Source organism: Chelonoidis abingdonii, chromosome 9, assembly GCF_003597395.2.
Source record: "Chelonoidis abingdonii isolate Lonesome George chromosome 9, CheloAbing_2.0, whole genome shotgun sequence".
Taxonomy (NCBI): domain Eukaryota; kingdom Metazoa; phylum Chordata; order Testudines; family Testudinidae; genus Chelonoidis; species Chelonoidis abingdonii.
Window position 1 is genome coordinate 25,681,446 of NC_133777.1, and position 21,190 is coordinate 25,702,635.

Sequence of the window (21,190 nt, forward strand, 5' to 3'; positions counted from 1 at the left end):
AAGGCTCAACAGCCCACTGATGGTTACATATACACTGAATTAGAGGGGTGAGAGAATAGAACCACCTTGTACCCAGTATGAGCATTCCCTTAGTGCAGATGAACATTTGCCCCGAAGCTGTCTCTTTGACAGGCTAGAATGGAGCTACTCAAGAGACACTCCTTATGTCCCTGCTCCGGTCCTCAACCTGTCAGCAAATGGTGTCTAAAGCTGATAACATAAATAAAAGAATTAGAATGGGCATCTAAGGCCAGATTCTCAGATGAAGTGAATTGGTGTTGCTCTATTGACTTCAGTGCAGCTACACTGATTTACACCAGCTAAGTATTTGGCCCATTTTAAGCCATTCTTAGAAGGACATCAAACATTCACACCAACGTAGCCTGTGTGTCACATCCAAGCCTAAAAACAGATTGACAGTGACCAAGGAAATCTTTGGATTCTGGATTTGTCAGAGTTGTCCTTTCCACATAACATTTCCAATTATATTCTCAAGAAAAGGGAGATTAGAGATAGAAGATAATGGGCTGAATTCTGAGAATCAAGGTTTCTTCAGCAAGGGCCAACCAAAGGAAGGGATTGACAGTCTCCTCAAAAAACAGCCTCAGTACTTCCCCACTTGATCTTACCAGCCTGGCAGGACACAAGTCAAGTCTGCAACTCATAGCTCGGAGCTTCCCGAGCACCTCTAGCTCCTCCATGAACAACAGAGGCTTATGGTCAAACAGGCAAGATTCACATTTGTCTGTACCTAGGGTGACCAGACAGCAAGTATGAAAAATCGGGACAGGGTGTGGGGGGTAATAGGAGCCTATGTAAGAAAAATCGGGACAGCTGGTCACCCTATCTGTACCAGACATGACTTTGCCTCCACAGAGATCATTAATCAGAATCTGACCAGACTTCTCTTTTCAATAAAGAAAATAGACAGCTCCTCACAACAAGAAACATTCAACTCTTTCTGAACAAAGTTCAAGTTTGTGAACCCCAAGTTCCCTAAGGCTATTCACCAACCTTCCCGGGACAGGGGCTCAGCAGTGTACTCTGGGATTAACACTGTCTGGCTAAGTACTCCTTGTGGGACAGCTCAGACCACTCACATTTCACCAAAATGGAGATGCTGATGTATTTATCTTTCTCCTCAGGGGATGGAATGGTGCAGTTCACTAATTTATTCCCCTAGATTCAACTGCTACTTTCACTTACTTCAACCCCTGGTTAATTTGATCCTCCATCTAATTATATCAGCACCTCAGGAGCTCAGTCATTTGTGCTAACAGGAAGACAACTTCCACCCTTTCTTTTGATCAATGCCGATCCCTTCAGGAAGCTATTACAGGATAATTTCATCATTGGCTGAAAAAAAAGCAGTCATTTAATTGCTGGGGGCCAGATCCTCTTCTCAGTGACACTAGTGAAAACTTGGAGTATCCCCGCTGTCAAATTCTTTTGTGGCATATCTGGGCACAGCTCCATAGGCTTCAGTGGTTTTGCACAGCTGAACCCGAGATCAGAATCCAGCCCTAAAGCTGAACCGTAATTCTGCAGTTAAAGAAGGGACCAAGGAAGCCCCTGAAAATAAAAGACAATAGAATATGACTAACAAGCATTGGAGTCTGGAGGACATTCCCCAGTAGGTCAGGACCTTGTGAAAGTAGAGCCCATTTTGGGGCTCTGCAGTATTGTCTTTAACTTTCTGCGGTTGACATGAGCAGCCTACCCTAGTCAATGAAAGGCCTGATCCTGCAAGATGCTGAGGGAGTAGGAAGTGAGAGTTGCTAGCAGTCCCCAGGCTCAGCCCCCAGCAGTCTATTCCAAGAGACCCCTGACTCACTGATCCAAAGCCAGTAAAGTCAAGGGGAGTCTTTCAGCTGACCTCAGCGGGCTTTGAGACTCAAACCCTATTATGATGGACTTAGCAGGACTGGGGGATTTTTGCTCTCCCTCCTTCATTCCATGCTGCAATGCTGGCCATGCTGTTAATTATTATTTAGCACTACCTCTCTCTTCCCTATTCCCCCAACCCAAATGTCAGCTGCATCTGGACATTATCCATAGCGGTGAGGCACTCACACATTCATGTAATAGCCATCAGGCAGGGATGATGACCAGTGTCATCTGTCTGCCACCCTTCCTCCTCAGAGATCGCATCTCCTCTGTCAGACACACAGCAGGACTCCAGAGCTAGTTGGCTCAGATCCTCAAAAGGTTTTTAGGCACCTAAGGCCCATTGGGAATTAGGAGCCTAAATACCTTTAAGGATCTGGGTTGTTGTTCTCAAACCCACTCTCTCCTGAAGGGGAGAGCAGGAGTTTACTGAAGAATTAAACAAGAAAACATCTGTCCCTAGCTATTTTGGTGCCCTACACAGCTCCCCTGCAGAAATACTGCAGCCTGTGGGGGGGGGCTGTGTGGGACCCCAGGCCACTGTGGGTGGGAGCGGGGGGCGAGATGGCCCCAGGCCTCCACAGGGCGGGGAGGGGCTGGCCACTTCCTGCAGGAAGTGGAGTGACCCAGCCCCAGCCTGCTCCGCTCCCCTGGCTCCAAGCCCCACCACTGGCGAGTGCTGGGAGGGTGGTTCCCCCCTCCTCCAAGCCTGGGAGCCAGGGGAGCAGAGCAGGCTGGGGCCAGGTCACTCCACTTCCCACAGGAAGTGGCCAGAGCCCACCCCCCATGGAGGCCTGGGGGCCGGGACCCCAACCTGCTCTCCTCCCCTGGCTCCCAGGCTTGGGGGGAGGGAGAACCACCCCCCCTAACACTCACCAGCGGCACGGCTGGGAGCCAGGGGAGTGAAGTAGGCTGGGGCCGGGTCACTCCACTTACCAGTAAGTGCAGGGTCGGGCCTGGCTGCAGTCCTCAGGAGAGTGGGGGCGGGGCAGGGGCAGGCACAGAGTGAGACCTGGAAGCAGCCCCTAGTGAGTATGAAAATTAAAAAAGGTGCCACTTTTGGGGAATGCTGTCAGGGGGAGCAGCCGCTCCCCTTGCTCCCCTCTAGCTACGCTACTGATGTTGGTCCCAGGATATTAGAGACACAAGGTGGGTAGGTAATATCTTTTATAAGAGGTCTGTGTAAGCGAAAAAGCTTGTCTCTCTCACCAACAGAAGTTGGTTCAATAGAAGATATCACCTCGTTCATCTTGTCTCTTTAGTTTTCTGCACAGTCAGACAAGCCTGTCCAAATTACTTATCATTTTAGAAAGGCACTGATGAACATTGGTAATGTGGCAATCTTTCTAAGACATTGGGCTAAATTCACTGTCAGTGTGACTCAGTGTGGCTTCAGAGAAGTTACACAGGGATGAATTTAGCCTATTTGGACAGTGGAAGAAATAAGCCATTAGGTTTAGCATTTTAGTTGTTACAGACTCTGCAAACTGAAACTTTTATTTTTCACTGACAGTATGCTGAAACAAACAGCCCCAGTGCAATGGCTCAACAGAGCACTTTCCTTAAGGGTGTTTCCTTTAGTTGTTCTTGGATTGTATTTAACTTAACTTCCCTTGTGCTCAGCTATGGAGTGGGAGCATTGTTGTAGACTGCTCAAAAAAAGGTGACAGTCCAAAGTGTATCCTCTCACCTATAAAACATACCTTATAAGTGAGACTCAAACGTAGGGTTTAACAAAGTAATTTTACTGGACACTGCCAAGTCAAAATCCTTTGATAACCTACTGAAGCCTTGAACAAGAAATACTGCAGCCTCCACCTCCTCCCTTCCTGCTTCTAGTTAATGGCAGAAAGTTAATCAGAAGCTGAAGTTTTATGACATGCTTTGGGAACACCATTGCATGCCTGCAACGCCAGCTTACTAACTGGAATGTAGAAATCCATTATATCAGAGCCATTTGTGGATTTTGACCACATTAATAAACCAGTTACTTTCCCTCCCCTCCCCCAACAGTATAATAAAACTTAACCTTAAGAGCTGATCTAAGTAATTTAACAGATAGTTCAGGAACATTGCACTGCAGATTTCCTGCATTCACACCAATGGCCATACAGAGGAATGAAAATCATAATTTTTAAGAAACTGCACTCTACACAACCACTACATTCAGATAATCAGGACACAGACTATGATCTTACTCAGAAGCTTCTTGAGTTCGCTTAAAATATTGCAGTATTTCATCTGAGCTTGGTTCATTCCTCAGCACAGAGAGGACAAGTATTGAAGAAACCTTGTGAAAAACTGATGCTAGAAACTAACGTAGGTTTGCTTGGTTATTTTGTTCCTTTTACAAGTGTTATTGAAGGACCTTTGAATAGACAAGATTACATGAATATGGAAATCAAGACAGAAAAACACAGGGAGATATTATTTCTCTTAAATACACACGAACCTTTCTTGGACTGTAAAGACTGGCCCCTACACTAAAAAGCTGGGTGTGCAGAAAACATGCTTTCTATCCTACCCCAGAAAGCCCTTCCTTTTATCTTTACTGAGTCCTCATTATTTGCTCTTCTTCTGTACAAATTCCAAATTCTCTTCCTACTGGGTGTGTAGAGTTTCTCTTCCCTTATCTTCCTCCTTCGACATCCATCCCAGCCTGGCCTCTAACAGTTTGGAAAGTTGCACATGCACCAGTTCCTTCTTACCTATTACTTCTGGCCCATTGTGCCTCTGTCTGCTTCTATGATACCAAAAAAACCAATATGCACACTGAGCATGCATGTGTTTGTAATGCATGGGCGAAAGAGGGGGGAAAATAACAAAAAAGCCCAAACAAACGAAACATCCTTCCTTCCTTCCCTTTGCTTGGACTGTTCTGAGGCTGCCCATCAGCTGGAATTCTTGCCATACACACACTTCCCAAGACTTCTCAATGACCCTGCTGTGTGTCACACATAGTCAAGCATGGACTCTCAGGTTCTTTCTCTCCCTTCCAAGCAGAACCAAGCAATTTGCTACTTTCTTGGATCAGTCAAGAAACTGACTAAGCACAGAATAGGGCCACAGGAGCTAGGGTTACCACCTGGCCAGTATCTGACTGGCCTGAATCTCTCTCTCTCTCTCTCTCTCTTTTTAAATGAATTTGCCAGTTGGCAGAAAAGTAATGTAATCTTCCTAGTTTTTTTTACCTGGGTTTTAAGATTTGCATTATCATCACAATACACTGGGATATCTAATGTTAAAAGTTTCTGTTTCCAGCTGAAGATGCTGCAGTTTTCCAACTTCTGCAGTTTAAGCGATCACAGATCAAAACTGTTGAAAATACAGCAGCTCTTTGCCCATCAACACACAAGCACACCACACACGTGTGAGAGAGGGTTTGAGTCATGTGAGAATGAGGAGATATGCGAGGCATATTAAACAATGGAAGATCAGGACAATGGTTCAAGTAGTCCTACTACACCCCTGAAAAAAAACTAGCATCAGAAACTGCACATTCAACGACAACTGGCTAAATGAAACAGACTGCAAAGACTGGCTAGCAAAATGTGCTAATAAAACAACCCTCCGTTTGTTATCAATCTTATCTGTATGGGTTCTCTATCTAGATATTAAGCAGCTGTTGAGGTGGGGTTGTGAAGTTGCTTGTGGCTGGAGTTGCAGGGGCTTGCCTTGGGGGGATGCTTTTTTTTTTTTTTGCGTTCATTTCAAAGGTGGTCACTCTAACAGAGCACCTCCCAGCTTAGCTTATCTTCTTAAAGGGGCTGCTTCCAACCTTGCTCTCATGTTCTGTAATGTAGATATGAGTACCCTGATCTCACTGTGCGCCAGACTGCACCACAGTTTAGAGAGACGCCACACAGGGACGCCGCACTGATGCAGCTTGGCCCCAAACTCCGTTTCAGAGGAAGGGAATAATCTCAGTGAAAAAAAATCTCTGTAGACGGAGTATGGGGCAGAGGCCTACACAAAAGCTAGATCCTCCCTGGAACAATGGCTGGAATGGCCACTCCAAAATTCAACTCACCCACATCAAACACGGAGTAACAAGTAACATTCTTATAATGTGAAGAGGTAAGAGACACAAATAAACCAGTGATTTGGTCCCTCTAATAATCAGTACTGGACATCTCTTGAATAGCATTGTCCCTCATTTTAGATATTTTATGATGCTGTTAGACATACCAGTCCTGGCTGCATTCCAGAAAAACTCAAGAATGGCAAGCTATGATTGAGAAGTAGGAGAGCTGCACATCCAGATGGAGGTACACTAGCAAAATAATGTTGCAGATGTTTATACTATACCTGTTTACACTAGCACTGTTCATCTTTCATTTGAAACCCCCACATATTTAATGACAAGCTGATTTTAAAAAAGAATTAATTATAAAAATATGAACACCCACCCCCCCAACCCTCAGGATGTTTATAATCAGTTTCACCTCTGTCTGGGGACTGAGTCCCACCACGCCACTGTGGACAGGCCTCTGGACAGCAAATCCGGGCCCCAATGCAGAACAGTCAATGGCCCCCATAGAAAGGGATGGCTGAGGTTTACGACAACTTTTTATCCTATGTACTTTGATAGCATATTAGAACCCACTATACATAAGTTGTGGAGTTGTTTGATCTAGTTACCTTTTTTTCCAGTTACAGGACCAGTATTAAACAAACTGTGAGCCTAAATATAAGATGTAGAATTTGTTGTTCTGAATTATATATTCAAATCAAATAAATACATTATGGAATAAAATTAATTAAGATATGAAACATTTAAAGAAGCACAAAGTAAGAAAACACCTGAAGTATCAAGTAAGCTAATTAAACACCTAATCATAATTTACGGGTGATCTAAAGACAAGGAAAAAACCGATATACCACATGTAACTGAATATGAACAATAAAGTTAAAATATACAATACAATACTTGTACTGTTGGTGTTGTGGGACATCAACACCCAGAGCAATGAGGAGACAGCAGGTATGGTGTGCCACATTCCCTGGAAGATCTCTGAGGAGGTGGCCGGGGCGAAGGCAGAGGGAAAACCTGCACCTCGTTCCCTGGCTGAGCGGTGAAGGTGGCCCCTCATCCTGTGCTTGTGATAGTGGCTCGTCAGCCAGTGCTAGTGGCAGTGAAGGGAGAGCTAGCCCCACCTGCCTCTCAGCAAACTTAGGGCAGCTCAACTGGGTGGCTGAACTTGCTGGCTTGTGTTTGGCGAGGAGCTGCAGCCCTGGAGGAGAAAGTCTAGGAGCAGAGGGAGTTTGTTCCTCGTTAAAGTCTCCCTGTCCTCAGCCCCGCAGCCAGAGCGCCAGCACGGCAGGCACAGCGGCTCCTGAGCAGTCAGAGGAGGCAACAAGCTCCATGGTTCCAGGCTGCTGCTCCTGATGCTCTGCCAGACCAGTAGGGAGCAGCAGCGCTCTGACAAACTGTTATTGTCACAATGAGAGATGATGCTCTATCCAGAGCAGCAGGAGGAGGAGACCAGATTTCTTTGGGTACGTCTACACTACAGAATTATTCTGATTTTACAGAAACCGTTTTTTTAAAACAGATTGTATAAAGTTGAGTGAACCTGGTCACACTAAGCACATTAATTCGGCGGTGTACGTCCATGTACCGAGGCTAGTGTTGATTTCCGGAGCGTTGCACTATGGGTAGCTATCCCATAGTTCCCACAGTCTCCCCTGCCCCTTGGAATTCTGGGTTGAGATCCCAGTGCCTGATGGGGCAAAAACCATTGTCGCGGGTGGTTCTGGGTACAGCCTCACCCCTCCCTCCATGAAAGCAGCAGACAACCATTTCGCGCCTTTTTTCCTGGGTGAACTGTGCAAACGCCATAGCACAGCAAGCATGGACCCTGCTCAGATAAAGACCGCAATCATGGACATTGTAAACACCTCGCGCTGTCTCGTGCAGTCTATGCTGAACCAGGACCTGCAAAGCCAGGTGAGGAGGCGGTGGCTACGACAGCGCGGCAACGAGAGCGATGAGGTCACGGACACAGAATTCTCTCAAACCGCGGGCCCCTGTGCTTTGGAGATCCTGCTGGTAATGGGGCAGATTCTAGCCATTGAATGCCGATTTTGGGCTGGGAAACAAGCACAGACTGGTGGGACCACATAGTTTTGCAGGTTTCGGACAATTTCCAGTGGCTGCGAAACTTTCACATGCATAAAGGCACTTTCATGGAACTTTGTGACTTGCTTTCCCCTGCCCTGAAACGCCAGAATACCAAGATGAGAGCAGCCCTCACAGTTGAGAAGCAAGTGGCAATAGCCCTCTGGAAGCTTGCAATGCCAGACAGCTACCGGTCAGTCGGGAATCAATTTGGAGTGGGAAATCTACTGTGGGGGCTGCTGTGATGCAAGTAGCCAAAGCAATCATTAAGCTGCTGCTACGAAAGGTAGTGACTCTGGGAAATGTGCAGGTCATAGTGGATGGCTTTGCTGCAATGGGATTCCCTAACTGTGGTGGGCGATAGATGGAACCCATATCCCTATCTTGGCACGGAGCACCAGGGCACCCAGTACATAAACCGCAAGGGGTACTTTTCATGGTGCTGCAAGCACTGGTGGATCACAAGGGACGTTTCACCAACATCCACGTGGGATGGCGGGAAGGGTTCATGACGCTCGCGTCTTCAGGAACACTACTCTGTTTAAACGGCTGCAGCAAGGGAATTACTTCCCAGACCAGAAAATAACAGTTGGGGATGTTGAAATGCCTGTAGTTATCCTGGGGGACCCAGCCTACCCTTGATGCCATGGCTCATGAAGCCATACACAGGCAGCCTGGACAGTGGTCAGTCAGGAGCTGTTCAACTACAGGCTGAGCAAGTGCAGAATGGTGGTAGAATGTGCATTTGGCCGTTTAAAGGCGCGCTGGCGCACATTACTGACTCTTCAGACCTCAGCCAAACCAATGTCCCATTTGTTATTGCTGCTTGCTGTGTGCTCCACAATCTCTGTGAGAGTAAGGGGGAGACCTTTATGGCGGGGTGGGAGGCTGAGGCAAATCACCTGGCCGCTGATTATGCGCAGCCAGACACCAGGGCGATTAGAAGAGCACACCAGGAAGCGGTGCGCATCAGAGAAGCTTTGAAAACGAGTTTCATCACGGGCCAGGGTACGGTGTGACTGCTGTGTTTGTTTCCCCTTGATGAACCCCCCCTTGATTGACTCATTCCTGTAAGCAACCCACCTTCCCCCTTCGATTACAGCTTGCTTTCTAAGGAAATAAAGTCACTATTGTTTAAAAATCATGTATTCTTTATTAATTCATTATAAAAAGAGGGAGAGAACTGACAAGGTAGCCGGGTGTGGTTTGGGAGGAGGATAGGAGGGAAGGAAAGGCCACTAAAAAAAATTTCAAAGTAATGACAGCCTTTTGGTTGGGCTGTCCACGGGGGTGGAGTGGGCGGGTGCACGAAGCCTTCCCCCACGTTCTTCTTACACGTCTGGGTGAGGAGGATATGGAACACGGTGAGGGGTGAGGATGGTTACACAGGGGCTGCAGCGGCACTCTGTGATCCTGCTGCTGTTCCTGAAGCTCCACCAGATGTCGGAGGATGTCAGTTTGATCACACAGCAGCCCCAGCGTTGCGTCATGCCTCCTCAGATCTTCCTGCCGCCACTCTCATCTCGAGCATCCCTCCTGTCCTCACGTTCACTGGCATCTTTCCTGTAATTTGATACCACGTCCTTCCACTCATTCAGATGAGCTCTTTCATTGCGGGTCACTTCCATGATTTCCAAGAACATTTTGTCTCGCGTCTTTTTTTTCCCCATTGCCTTATCTGAGATAGCCTTTGGGATGGAGTGGGGAGGCTTGAAAAATTTGCAGCTGCATGAGGGAGGGAAAAAAGGGAGAGAAGATACATTTTACTGAACAATGCTTATACTCTTTCATGGTAAACAACACTATTCACCTTACGTAGCACATGTGATTTCACTACAAGGTCGCATTTTGCATCTTAATATTGAATGCCTGCAGCTCTGGTGTTAGAGATCTCACAGACGCAGGTCTGGGCAGCAGAATTCAGCTTGCATGCGTCCACGGTAAGCCACTGTCTTTCGACTTCTGCAGTCTTCATATACACAGTGCCCTCCTTTCCCAAATACCAAGCAAATCCCGTTCAGTGCTGCTTCTTTCCTGTTAACATGCAGTAGCAGAAACCACGCCCCCATCCAATTCTCTGGGATGATCGCTTTACCCCTCCCCCCATCGCATGGCTGGTATCATGGAAGATCATTGCTAGCCAAACGCGAAAAAGCTCAGCACCAATACCCCCTGCCCCGCCCTGCTTGGCTACCTGCAAGGAAGGATCTCTTTTAAGCAACAGGCAAACAGCCCAGTAGGAATGGCCATGTCTGTCCCCTTAATGAAATTCAGGAATTTCAACTAGGTTACCATGAATAGTATCACTCTCCTGAGGATAACACAGCGAGATAAAGAACGGATGTTGCTTGAATGCCAGCAATCACCGAGACCATACACAGCTAGGCTTCGTCATGCAATGATACCAGATTACTTGCTACATGCATGGCGTGTTCAAGTGTCCTATCATGGAGGACGGAATAAGGCTGCCCTGCCCAGAAACCTTCTGCAAAGGCTTTTGGAGTACCTCCAGGAGAGCTTCATGGAGATGTCCCTGGAGGATTTCCGCTCCATCCCCAGACATTTTAACAGACTTTTCCAATAACTGTACTGGCCCGAATGCATCCCAAGTCCTCAGGGCAAATTAATCATTAAAAAACGCTTGCTTTTAAACCATGTTTTTATATTTACAAAGGTACACTCACCAGAGGTCCCTTCCATGGCTTCATTGTCTGGGCTAGTGGCTTGGGAGGGCTGGGAGGTAATTCCGTCAGGGTGAGAAAAAGCTCCTGGCTGTTTGGGGAGAACGGAGTGCTGTGTGCTCTCTGCAAGCTCGTCTCCTCTTCCTCCTCCTCATCTTCCCCGTCCGCAGAATCCTCAGCCATGGCTGAGATTACCACCCCACCTCGGAATCCACGGACAGGGGTGGGGAAGTGGTGGCGGACCCCCCTAGAATTGCATGCAGCTCAGCGTAGAAGCGGCATGTTTTTGGCCCTGCCCGGACCTTCCGTTTGCTTCTTTGGTTTTCTGGTAGGCTTGTCTGAGCTCCTTAACTTTCACATGGCACTGCACTGAGTCCCTGGTGTGGCCTTTCTCTCCATCATGGCCTTGGAAATTTTTTCAAAATGTTTTTTCATTTCGTCTTTTGGAACAGAGTTCTGTTAGCACGGAATCCTCTCCCATATAGCGATCAGATCCAGTACCTCCCGTGCGGTCCATGCTGGAGCTCTTTTTTCGATTCTCAGGAGACTGCATTGTTTACCTGTGCTGATGAGCTCTGCATGGTCACCTGTGCTGGTGAGCTCTCCACGCTGGCCAAACAGGAAATGAAATTCAAAAGTTTCGCAGGGCTTTTCCTGTCTACCTGGCCAGTGCATCCGAGTTCAGATGGCTTTCCAGAGCGGTCACAGTGGTGCACTGTGGGATACCGCCCGGAGGCCAATACCGTCAATTTGCAGCCACACTAACCCTAATCCGACATGGCAATACCGATTTCAGCGCTACTCCTTCTCATCGGAGGAGTACAGAAACCGGTTTAAAGAGCCCCTTTATATCGACATAAAGGGCCTCATTGTGTGGACGGGTGCAGGGTTAAATCGGTTTAATGCTGCTAAATTCAGTTTAAACGCGTAGTGTAGACCAGGCCTTAATCTTAATTTTTATTACAAAAAATATACTTATCTATCCCATCCGCTGCCAGGCCCCTGGGCAAATAACCCCTTTGCCCCCCGTCCATTGGCGGGCCTGAGTGTAGAGACTGAGGGCCAGAGTCTGATCTCAGTTACAGAAGAGTAAGTCCATAGTTACCTCTCTTATTTACTGAGATCAGAATCTCACCCGTTGGGTTGAAATGGAGACATTGTACCTGCATGTGTGGTCATTTAAAAATTAGGGTACTGATTACAATTAAAGAACAAGAACAGCTGATCACGTCCTGTGGCTGCAGACAGACATGCAAAAAGAATAGCTATTTTGGATTTAAGAATGGGAAGAAAAAATAGTTCTAAAAGGTTTGTCACCTACAATTATTCCACCAAAAAGAAAGCATCTGAGAATGTTATTAATGTATAATTCAAGGCTCTTCCCAGTCTAATAAAGTCCACATTCAAGGCATCGCCACATTTTGAATACAACCACTACTGCTACTTGCCATTACCTCAAGTTCACAGAACCCTGTCTCTAAACACTTTTACAACAGAAACAGGATCTATTAGAATTCTTTGAGGGTGTCAACAAGGGGGATCCAGTGGATATAGTTCAGTGGATTTGATTTAAATCATTATTTAAATCACTAGTCAGGAAGACTCAATTCAATCATGGCTTTCTACATAAAAGTGCATTGTTGGTTGTTTTAATCTTAATACACATTCTTCACAACTCAGAGATAGATGTAAGTTTTATTTTTAGAAGGTTACACACTATACATTTTAAAATGATTTTCAAAACTTTTCAGATTAGTTTTACTGCTATATCAAAAAATGAATAATTGTTTAGTTATTTCATTTACCAAAGGTAATTGAAGCAGATATTTATTAAGTCATTGGGAGGTGAACTATCTACAATTCAACAGGTTACTCATTATTATTTGGAGGATTTTCTTGCCATGCTCTATCAGGAGAGCATCACCAGACAGACATTTAATTTGTTGTTTTAGTTAAATAAAACGTTATGTATTCTGGATTTTTTTTTCCAGCAAACATATATTTTAGCAAAACAAGCATATGAATTTTTGAGTTTAGTTAAACATTCAAGTTTTTTAAAATCAGGTTTGTTTTTGTTAAAATTGTTTTTTTTACTAAAATAGTTAAATGAAATATTTAAAAAAAAACACAAAAATTTAATCAGCTATGTCAGCCAGGTCAACATGAGAAATTTAAAATATTGGCTTCTGTAGCTAACTCAGTTGTCTTCACCTTCATTTTCCTGTTTGTTTACCAGCTGAAAAAGAAAAACAAGCTTTTCAGGTTCCAAACGATTTCTCAATTTGGAATGAATTAGTCCAAAGGAAGAAAATATTCTTTCTACACTGGCAGAAGAAGCTACTGCTATTAAAAGTGAGATTATCACTTCAACAGTCTCTGAATCCAAGTGCTTAAGTGACTTCCACCAGTTCATTGGTACCTTTTACGGCCTGCTGCCATTATAAAGTTCTCTCTTCTAGTGTGAGAACGGTATGGTAGATCTCAAATCAATGAAGGCTACACTCAGAAAGACCTCAAGACTTCTGGAATATGCTGCTCAAACATTTTAACTTTTGTTTCTACTGCCTGTCCCTCCCTTCTCACATTTATCTCCGGACTTCTTCTCCTTGTCCAGGTCTATTCCACCCCAACAATCTTCTTATTCATTGAACTTTTTGAAACTTTGCACTTTTAGAGAGAAGAAAGGGATTGACTCTGTGTACACAAATTTGCAGAGGGACAATAGGGTTGAGATCTGTTATTTCTCACCTCTATATATTACTTACCTATTTTAAAACTTTTTTTTTTTGCTGTTAACAAGCAGGTTATCTCTGAAGACATAAATCCACAGTTTGAGAATTGCAAAACTAAGCATCTCTGATGGTATCTTCCAGACTGAGCACTGAGTCTCTTTGGATAGACAGAAAGATTAACCTAAATAATCTATACAGAAGCACTGGAACCTCGATAAGATTGGATCCCTAATCCATGAACTATTGGAACTCATTTACAAAACTTTTCTTAAACATTACATGAATAGATTGTCTCATACTATAGAATTAGAATAGTATAATTGAGCTATAATGTATCTCAATTAAAATTATCTTTAGATAATATTTTTGAGGAAAAAACTTACCAAAAATCCAATTTTTTAAAGAATCAGTAATTTTTATCCACTCTGATATAGAGTACTTAGATTTTCAGAAAGTCTTTGACAAAGTCCCACACCAAAGGCTCTTAAGCAAAGTAAGATGTCATAGGATAAGAGGGAAGGTGCTCTCATGGATTGGGCAGGGTTTAATTAAGTTCCAAGAATAAATTTTAGCAGATCCCAAGTGAGTATTGCTCAAAAGTGATTACTCAGCCTCTTCACTATTATCCAATCCATTTCCCTCCCCAGATTTGAATTATGGAAATATTCCAAGATGAGTATTACACATATGCCAAATTTCAAAGTTCAGCCATTTCGAGTAATCTGTGCAAAAAAGCGTGGCAATTTTTTTTTTACACTGGGGGGGGGGGGGGGGAGAAGACTCTTCATCCTCACAGTTCAAAAGAGCATATTTTCCACTTAAACTTGCAAAAAGAAATTGACCTTTTGGCTGAGAATCAACATGGAAGGTTTTTGGTTTTTTTTTAAAGATACAAGTAAGCAAAAACACAGATAACAGGGTTATAAACAAATGTCTTGCAACAATAATTATAGCTATACAGCTTATATCATAATTTTTCCATGTCCTATTGCCCAGACAAGGAGACACACCACTGCTGTTCCTCACTGGATCACGGTAGAAAGCTCAGAATAAACACAGCCAACTTTGTGGGTCATGGATTAGGAAAACTTGAAGACGTCAGGATTTATTTATGTTTTTGGGTAAATTAACTACATGTGTTTTTTTAATGGAGACAGAAACCTTTAATCAGTATATCTCACCAATACATGAAATCTTGAACTTCCTTGCCTTTAAATTGCCCGGAATCTTTCCACAGAAAAGGAAATGAGCTGCAGTTCCATGGACTTACACATTTTAGACCCAGAGGCAAAACCACAAACTTTATGCAGTACAATACAGCCACTCATCTGAACAAATGCTTCCTTTTTGTATTAAAACTCAGACGTATATTTGTGACGGGTCCTTTGAAAGGTCTGTGCAAGACAATCTAAAGGCAGGCAAGCTATTTGGGTTTGAGGGAAATTCAGTATCAGTAAGTGAAACATTGTGAGTTCATATACCTGATCATCTATTTTCTCTTTGTGCAACAACAAACAACTCCGCAGCAGGCCCAGTAAGCACAGCACTTTAGCTAGCACACTGTAGCACTGTCTTTTATAAAAGCCAGCTTAGTTACTAGGAGTCACATGTATGTCCTTAATACTACAGGTGAAACGCTTTCAGCCGTGTCCCCAGTTTACATTCACTAAGGCAGTTAGTGAAAAATTTCCTGATATGCTGTAGTAGAAGAACGAACAGATTCAACAGCCTGAGCTGGAACAGCAGCTGCAGAGGAACATTTTCACTGCAGTACCTGTCACTATGGCAGCTACCAAGTACTATGGAGAGAAAGACTAAAATCCACACACAATAGGGACAGAGAAATTTACCACTGCATGTCCATGTGTCACAGTTCAAGGAATCATGTGATCATTTATTCTAAGGTGCTGCAATATGTAATTTCATGGAATAGGATGAGAAACTAACAACATTGCAATAGCCTGTATTTCTTTGTTCTCTTGGTCACAGGTAGCAAGTTTATACACGTTTACTAAAATCTTAAAATATTTTTAAAAAGTCACTAGAGGAAGTTTGCTCACCATCTAACCGCACAAGGTCTTTTCTCACAAAGCTAACAAATGCAATGGTTTTAGCACAGAATATGCCCACACCCTTGCCTTCTAAGGTACATTTGCACCAGTGAGCACATCTCCACAGGGCACTAACCCAATGTACTATACAGCAACAGGCACACAAATGATTAACCACTTCCTAGATGTCCTGTTTGCTTTGCTAGGTTTCTAAGAAGTACCTCCCTCCCCTAAGGATGGGGGACTGAGGGAGACCTGAGGAGCAGGATCCCACCTTTCCTAAGGGAATGGGGTCACAAACTAGCACTGAGGCAAGATACAGACTCCAGCTCCCATAAATCAGAGAAGAGGTTAAAAGATACAAAGAAAGAATTTATGACAATATTTTGACTTTGAGCCATTTTGCAGGCTTTGGAAAGAACACAGAACTCTTATTTTAGCACATATACCATATGCCCAACAAATACACTGTTTTTACCTTTTCCCTACCCCCTGGGTATCATTTCAGGCAATGGGCAAAAGTATCCATATACCCACGATTCACATTGGTACTGCAATTACTGATGTTTAGTGCTAGGATTTATGGGGCATATCCCAGCTTCCTAGCACCTCATCAAGTGGATCTGCTCTAGGAATTGGTTTGCAGTATACTGTGGGAGACCTTGTCTGTTCTTGCTGGACCCTTGTGCATATGTGGTTTTGCTCCTGGATCTATTCCTGGGACTTTGCCCCCCCACGCCACTGTGGTCTCCTTCAGTACTGAAGAAAAGTAGGCCACTAAGTAACCAGTCTTCTTCAAGAAGAAAAGGATGGGTCTTTGCTTCACAAGTTTGCTGCAGAGCATAAGCCCTTGGCAAGAATTGGCAAAGCTCACCAGGCATGTAACTGTGCCACAGCTGCCCACAAGAGAACAGCAGAGGCATCAACAGCACACCACTACTCCCTCCCCTGAATCACACACACTGGGCAAGGGGCCACCAAGTAAGAAGGGGAGGGGGCACAGACCACCGCCAACACCCTGCAGCAGCTCCTGGGGTGCCCAGCAGCCTCACCACCTGCTGGGTGAGCAAAAGGTGCCAGTAGCCACCACCCCCAGGGTTAAAGTAAAGGTTGTGAGGAAGGCAGGAAGGGAGGCAGAGGGAGCCTATCAGCACCCCCCACCTCAGGTTGAAGTGGGGGCTGAAGAAGGGAGGGGGCAATGGGATAAGCCTGGCAGCCCCCACTCCGCTCCCAGGTTGAAGTAGGGGCTGTGAGGAGGGCAGGGATGGAGGCAGAGGGAGGCTACCAGCCCCTCCATCCCGAGTTGAAGTAGGGGCTGTGAAGAGGGCAGGGATGGAGGCAGGGGGAGCCTAGCAGCCCTCCAGGCTGAACTGGGAGCTGTAAGGAGGGCAGAGGGATAAGCCTGGCAGCTCCCCTCAGGCTGAAGTGGGGGCTGTGAGAAGGGCAGGGGGCAGTGGGATAAGCCTGGCAGCCCCCAGGCTGAAATAGGGGCTGTGAGAAGGGCAGGGATGGAGGCAGGGGGAGCCTGGAAGCCCCCCTCGGGCTGAAGTAGGGGTTGTGAGAAGGGCAGGGGGAGGTGGGATAAGCCTGGCAGCCTCCCCCGCCCCAGGCTGAAGTAGGGGCTGTGAGAAGGGCAGGGATGGAGGCAGGGGGAGCCTGGCAGCCCCCCCCCCCAGGCTGAAGTGGGGGCTGTGAGAAGGGCAGGAGGCGGTGGGATAAGCCTGGCAGCCCCTCCCCCCAGGCTGAAGTGGGGGCTGTGAGAAGGGCAGGGATGGAGGCAGGGGGAGCCTGGCAGCCCCCCAAGGCTGAAGTGGGGGCTGTGAGAAGGGCAGGGCCTGGCCAGAGAGGCAGGTGGCAGGGGGCTCCCAGAAGCGGCTCGCGGGCGAAGAGTGGGACGGGACAGGGCTAAGGGGCGCCGGCCAGCAGCCTCCCCCTGCCGGGCGGCTTGGAGACGCCCGGCTGCCGCGATGGGGACGGGGTGCTGGCAGCCAGCCTCCCCCCAGCCTGGACCTCCCCCCGGCTGTGACCAGCGGTCCCCCCGCACTCACCGCGGGTTGCCTGCGGACTCTCCCTCCCCGGGTTCGCGCTCCAGGCTGAGCGGACAGAGCCGCACGGCCCCGCAGCTCGCTCTCGCCGCGGCCCGGCTCTGCTCGTCACAGCCAATCCGCGCCACCGGCCCGGCCAATCAGAGGCCACAGGCCGGGCACCCGCCCCCAGAGGGCGGGTCTGCCTGGCCGGAGAGGGGGCGGACGGCGCAGTGCGGGCAGCGGTGAGGACGAGCCCGGCTGGGGAGGGGGGAGGGCAGGTGGCGTTGTGTAGGGATCACACAGGGTCAGGGCTAAGCCCCACCCACTCTGAGCATCGCCTGCGGTCTAGTGCCTCTCAGGAGCCTGCAAGGTGCTGAGCACACCCCGTTCCCCTTGAAGCCCAGGGAGGGGCTGGTGGCACTAAACGCCGCATCGCGGCCCCCTAGATAGTGGCACAGCTCACTTAATTAGCAGAAGAGAAGCTGGCTTGTTTTGCTGCCAGTACCAAGTCTCAGGAATTGATAGGGGGGGCGAGGCAGGACCTTGGCAGCCTCTAAATGCTGGTGCAATTCCTTGGCTGGACCTGAAATGACAACAACACAGTGCCCTACTTCCCCTGCTGATCGCTCCAGGCTAGACCACACTTGTCCCCAGCCAGGATCATTCACACCACATCTCATCCCAGAGTGGTAGGGGTGCGGGAAAAGAATCAGCTCAAATATGAACTGAGCTGAACGCTGGTGGTATCTTCCCCACAAACCCCAGGAATTTTTTCTCTGAAGCAAACCTAATCTTAAACCTATGTTCTTAAATCATGTCTTTTTCAAGGTTATCAGTAGCAGGCCTCACACGCACCTATTGATTATATATGTCAGAGCACCCTGCCCAGAATACCGTGTTCATTTCTCGTCACCTTCTTTCAGAGACAAATGACCAAAATGTTTAGATACACAAAAAGCCCTAGAAACTGAAAGGATTTGGACTGTTTAGAGTGGACACATAATAGGAGTTGCATAAAACAGGTAAATGAGGGGCCCCCCTTTACCCTTTTTCATCATAATACAACAAAAAAGGAAGGGACATTCAATGAAAATGAAAGGAACCAAATTTACAACTAATACAAGCAAAGATGTTAAATGTTTTTTGTTTGTTTTACATAATGCATAATTATCCTATGGAACTCATCCCTGTATGATCTCATGGTGACCAAGAGTTAAACGGGATTAATACAAATATTAGATCTTTCTCTAAATAATGAGACTGTGTCCAGTTATAACATATTTATTTCTACAAGGGTTATATACCCACAGGTTACAGAGCATAAGCCAATTACTGTCTGATGGGGTTAGAAAGAAAATTCTCCAAGAGCAGTTTTTTTCATAACTGTCTCCTAAGGAGTCCCACAACTTCCTTCATCTGAAGCCTCTGCCACATCAGAGACAAGATACTGGGATAGATGGATGACCAGTCTGTTGCAATATGGAAACTCCTTGGTTCTCAGGCATAAAAGTTAATGGTACAACCCATGGCGATCACAAATAACTCTGGACACAGAAGGGTCTGAGCAACGGGGTCACCTCTCAATCCCCTACTTGTTTCTGTGTGTGAGAACTTTAAAACCATTTTCTATAGCAGTCTATGGGTTTCCATTGTTGTGAAAGAAAGGCAAAAGCCTCCACTAAGGTTTTGCAGTTCATGTCTATGCTTTTACATCCTTGCACACCATTGTATTAGACTTTAGGATTAATGTCTGTTCCGCGTATTGACCAAATCTTTTTATACATCTGGATGGAGAAACTGAAGAAAGGGGTTTCAGCTACTGAGGAACCATGTTTAGGCTGCCCCTTTGAGCACTGTAGATTCTTTTAGGCCCAGATCTTACAAAGTCTTCAGCATAGATGTTACCTTGTATACTGGGGTGGCAGGTATAATAGGCCAGGACTTAGCCTTCCGTGGTGCTGCCACCAACCCACAATCGGACACCTGGGCTGCAGTGACCCCACCCCTTCCCTGAGGCCCCCCACCAGCAGCTGCTGCCTGCTTGCGATGTCTCCTCCACTTCACACCCCGCCTGGATGTCCCCACTGCTCGCTGCAACCCTCCTCAGGGACTGGAGGATTGAGGAGGGACGCAGAAAGCAAGCGGTGGGTAGGGGGGAGCGAGGAGGCTCAGCTGGGTGCTGGGGGTCAGTGGCCCAACCAGGGGGGGGCCGTCGGGGGTGGGAGGGTCCGGTGGCTCAGCCTGGCACTGGGGCCGTCCTAGTGCGGGGGGGGTTGGGGGCGGCAGTTTGGCCCAGCACTGATGAGGGAGCCTGATGACTCAGCTGGGCGGAGAGGAGGCTAGCATCTGGAGCCGGCCCGGTGCTCAGGAGGGCCAGTAACTCAGCCCAGCGCTGGCAGGGGAGCATGGCGACTCAGCTCGGGGGCCCTCAGTGGTGGGGGGGCAGTAAATCAGTGGGGCTGGCAGCTTGGCCCCGGGGTGCCCCTCCCTCAGGACTTTTGTTACAGGATGGGATTCAGGGCTCCAGCATGCGGGGGGCAGGGGTGGTCTTAGACAGAAGAGGCATGGCTGGCAAGCTAGCCTCCCCATAGCGAGCATTCAGCTGCTGCCCATGCTTGTATATCAAAGATGTATAGCCTTGCACTGAGGTTGAGACAGAAATAGGAGGCAGTCCTGCTGCAAGTCTCTGGGTAAGAATAAAAGGGGGTAAAAAAACAAGGGTCAGGTCATGATAGGTGTCTAATATATATTGCCTCCAAGAAAGAAGAGGCAGATGAGGCTTTTTTTAAAAAAAAAAAAAAAAAAAAAGCTAAAGAAATCATCCAAAACATAGGACTTGGTGGTGATGGGAGACTTTAACTACCCAGACATCTATTGGGGAAATAATGGAGCAGGGCACAGATTATCTAACAAGTTCTTGGAATAGAGAGGAGACAACTTTTTATTACAGAAGGTGGAGAAAGTGACTAGGGGAGAGGCTATTCTGATTTGATTCTGACAAAAAGAAAGGAACTAGCAGAGAATCTGAAGGTGGAAGGCCGCTAGGGTGAAAGTGATCATGAAATGATCAAGTTGATGATTCTAAGGAATTGTAGGAGGGAAAAACAGCAGAATAAAGACAATGGACTTCAAGAATGTAGAGTTTAGAAAAACAGAGAACTGGTAGGTAAGATTCCATGGGAAGTAAGTCTAAGGGGAGGGGAAAAGAATTCAAGAGAGTTGGCATTTAAGAAAGATACAAACACATTATTAAGGGCACAAGAGCAAACTACACTAATGTGTAGAAAAGACAGGATATACGATAAGAGGCCACCCTTCCTTAACCAGAAGATCTTCCATGAATCATACAAAAAGTAGAAACTAACAAATTACAAAGGATGAATATAAAAATACAACACAAACAGTTAGAGACAAAATTAGAAAGGCCACGGCACAAAACGAGATTAAGTTAGCGAGAGCTCTAAAAAGGGTAACAAGAAAACATTTTACAAATACATGAGAAGCTAGATGATCAAGGACACGTAAGGCTCATTATTCAATGAAGGGGGAAAGACAATAACTGTAAATACAGCAACAGCTAAACTGTTAATGTCTTTCAGCTTTCACCAAAAAAATTATGTTATCAGATGACAAATATAGAGAACACCAGTGTAAATGAGGTAGGCTCGGAAGCTAAAATAGGAAAAGAACA

The 21,190-nt window shown here is 46.4% G+C and overlaps 1 protein-coding gene and 1 long non-coding RNA gene across 2 annotated transcripts in view; both read right to left on the reverse strand.

The window, feature by feature from the left end:
• The window catches only part of ABAT (4-aminobutyrate aminotransferase), a 164,268-nt gene extending 146,639 nt beyond the window's left edge, over positions 1-17,629 (reverse strand). Inside the window, exon 1 of the mRNA XM_032769066.2 lies at positions 17,521-17,629. The gene's annotated coding sequence lies outside the window, so the exon portion shown is untranslated. The remainder of the gene's footprint in view (positions 1-17,520) is intronic.
• Positions 9,139-10,749, reverse strand: LOC142047260 (uncharacterized). The gene is made up of 2 exons (XR_012656453.1): positions 10,693-10,749; positions 9,139-9,733 (listed from the first exon to the last, which is right to left on the reverse strand). It is a non-coding gene; the product is annotated as an uncharacterized LOC142047260 (long non-coding RNA).
• Positions 17,630-21,190: the final 3,561 nt, after the last annotated feature.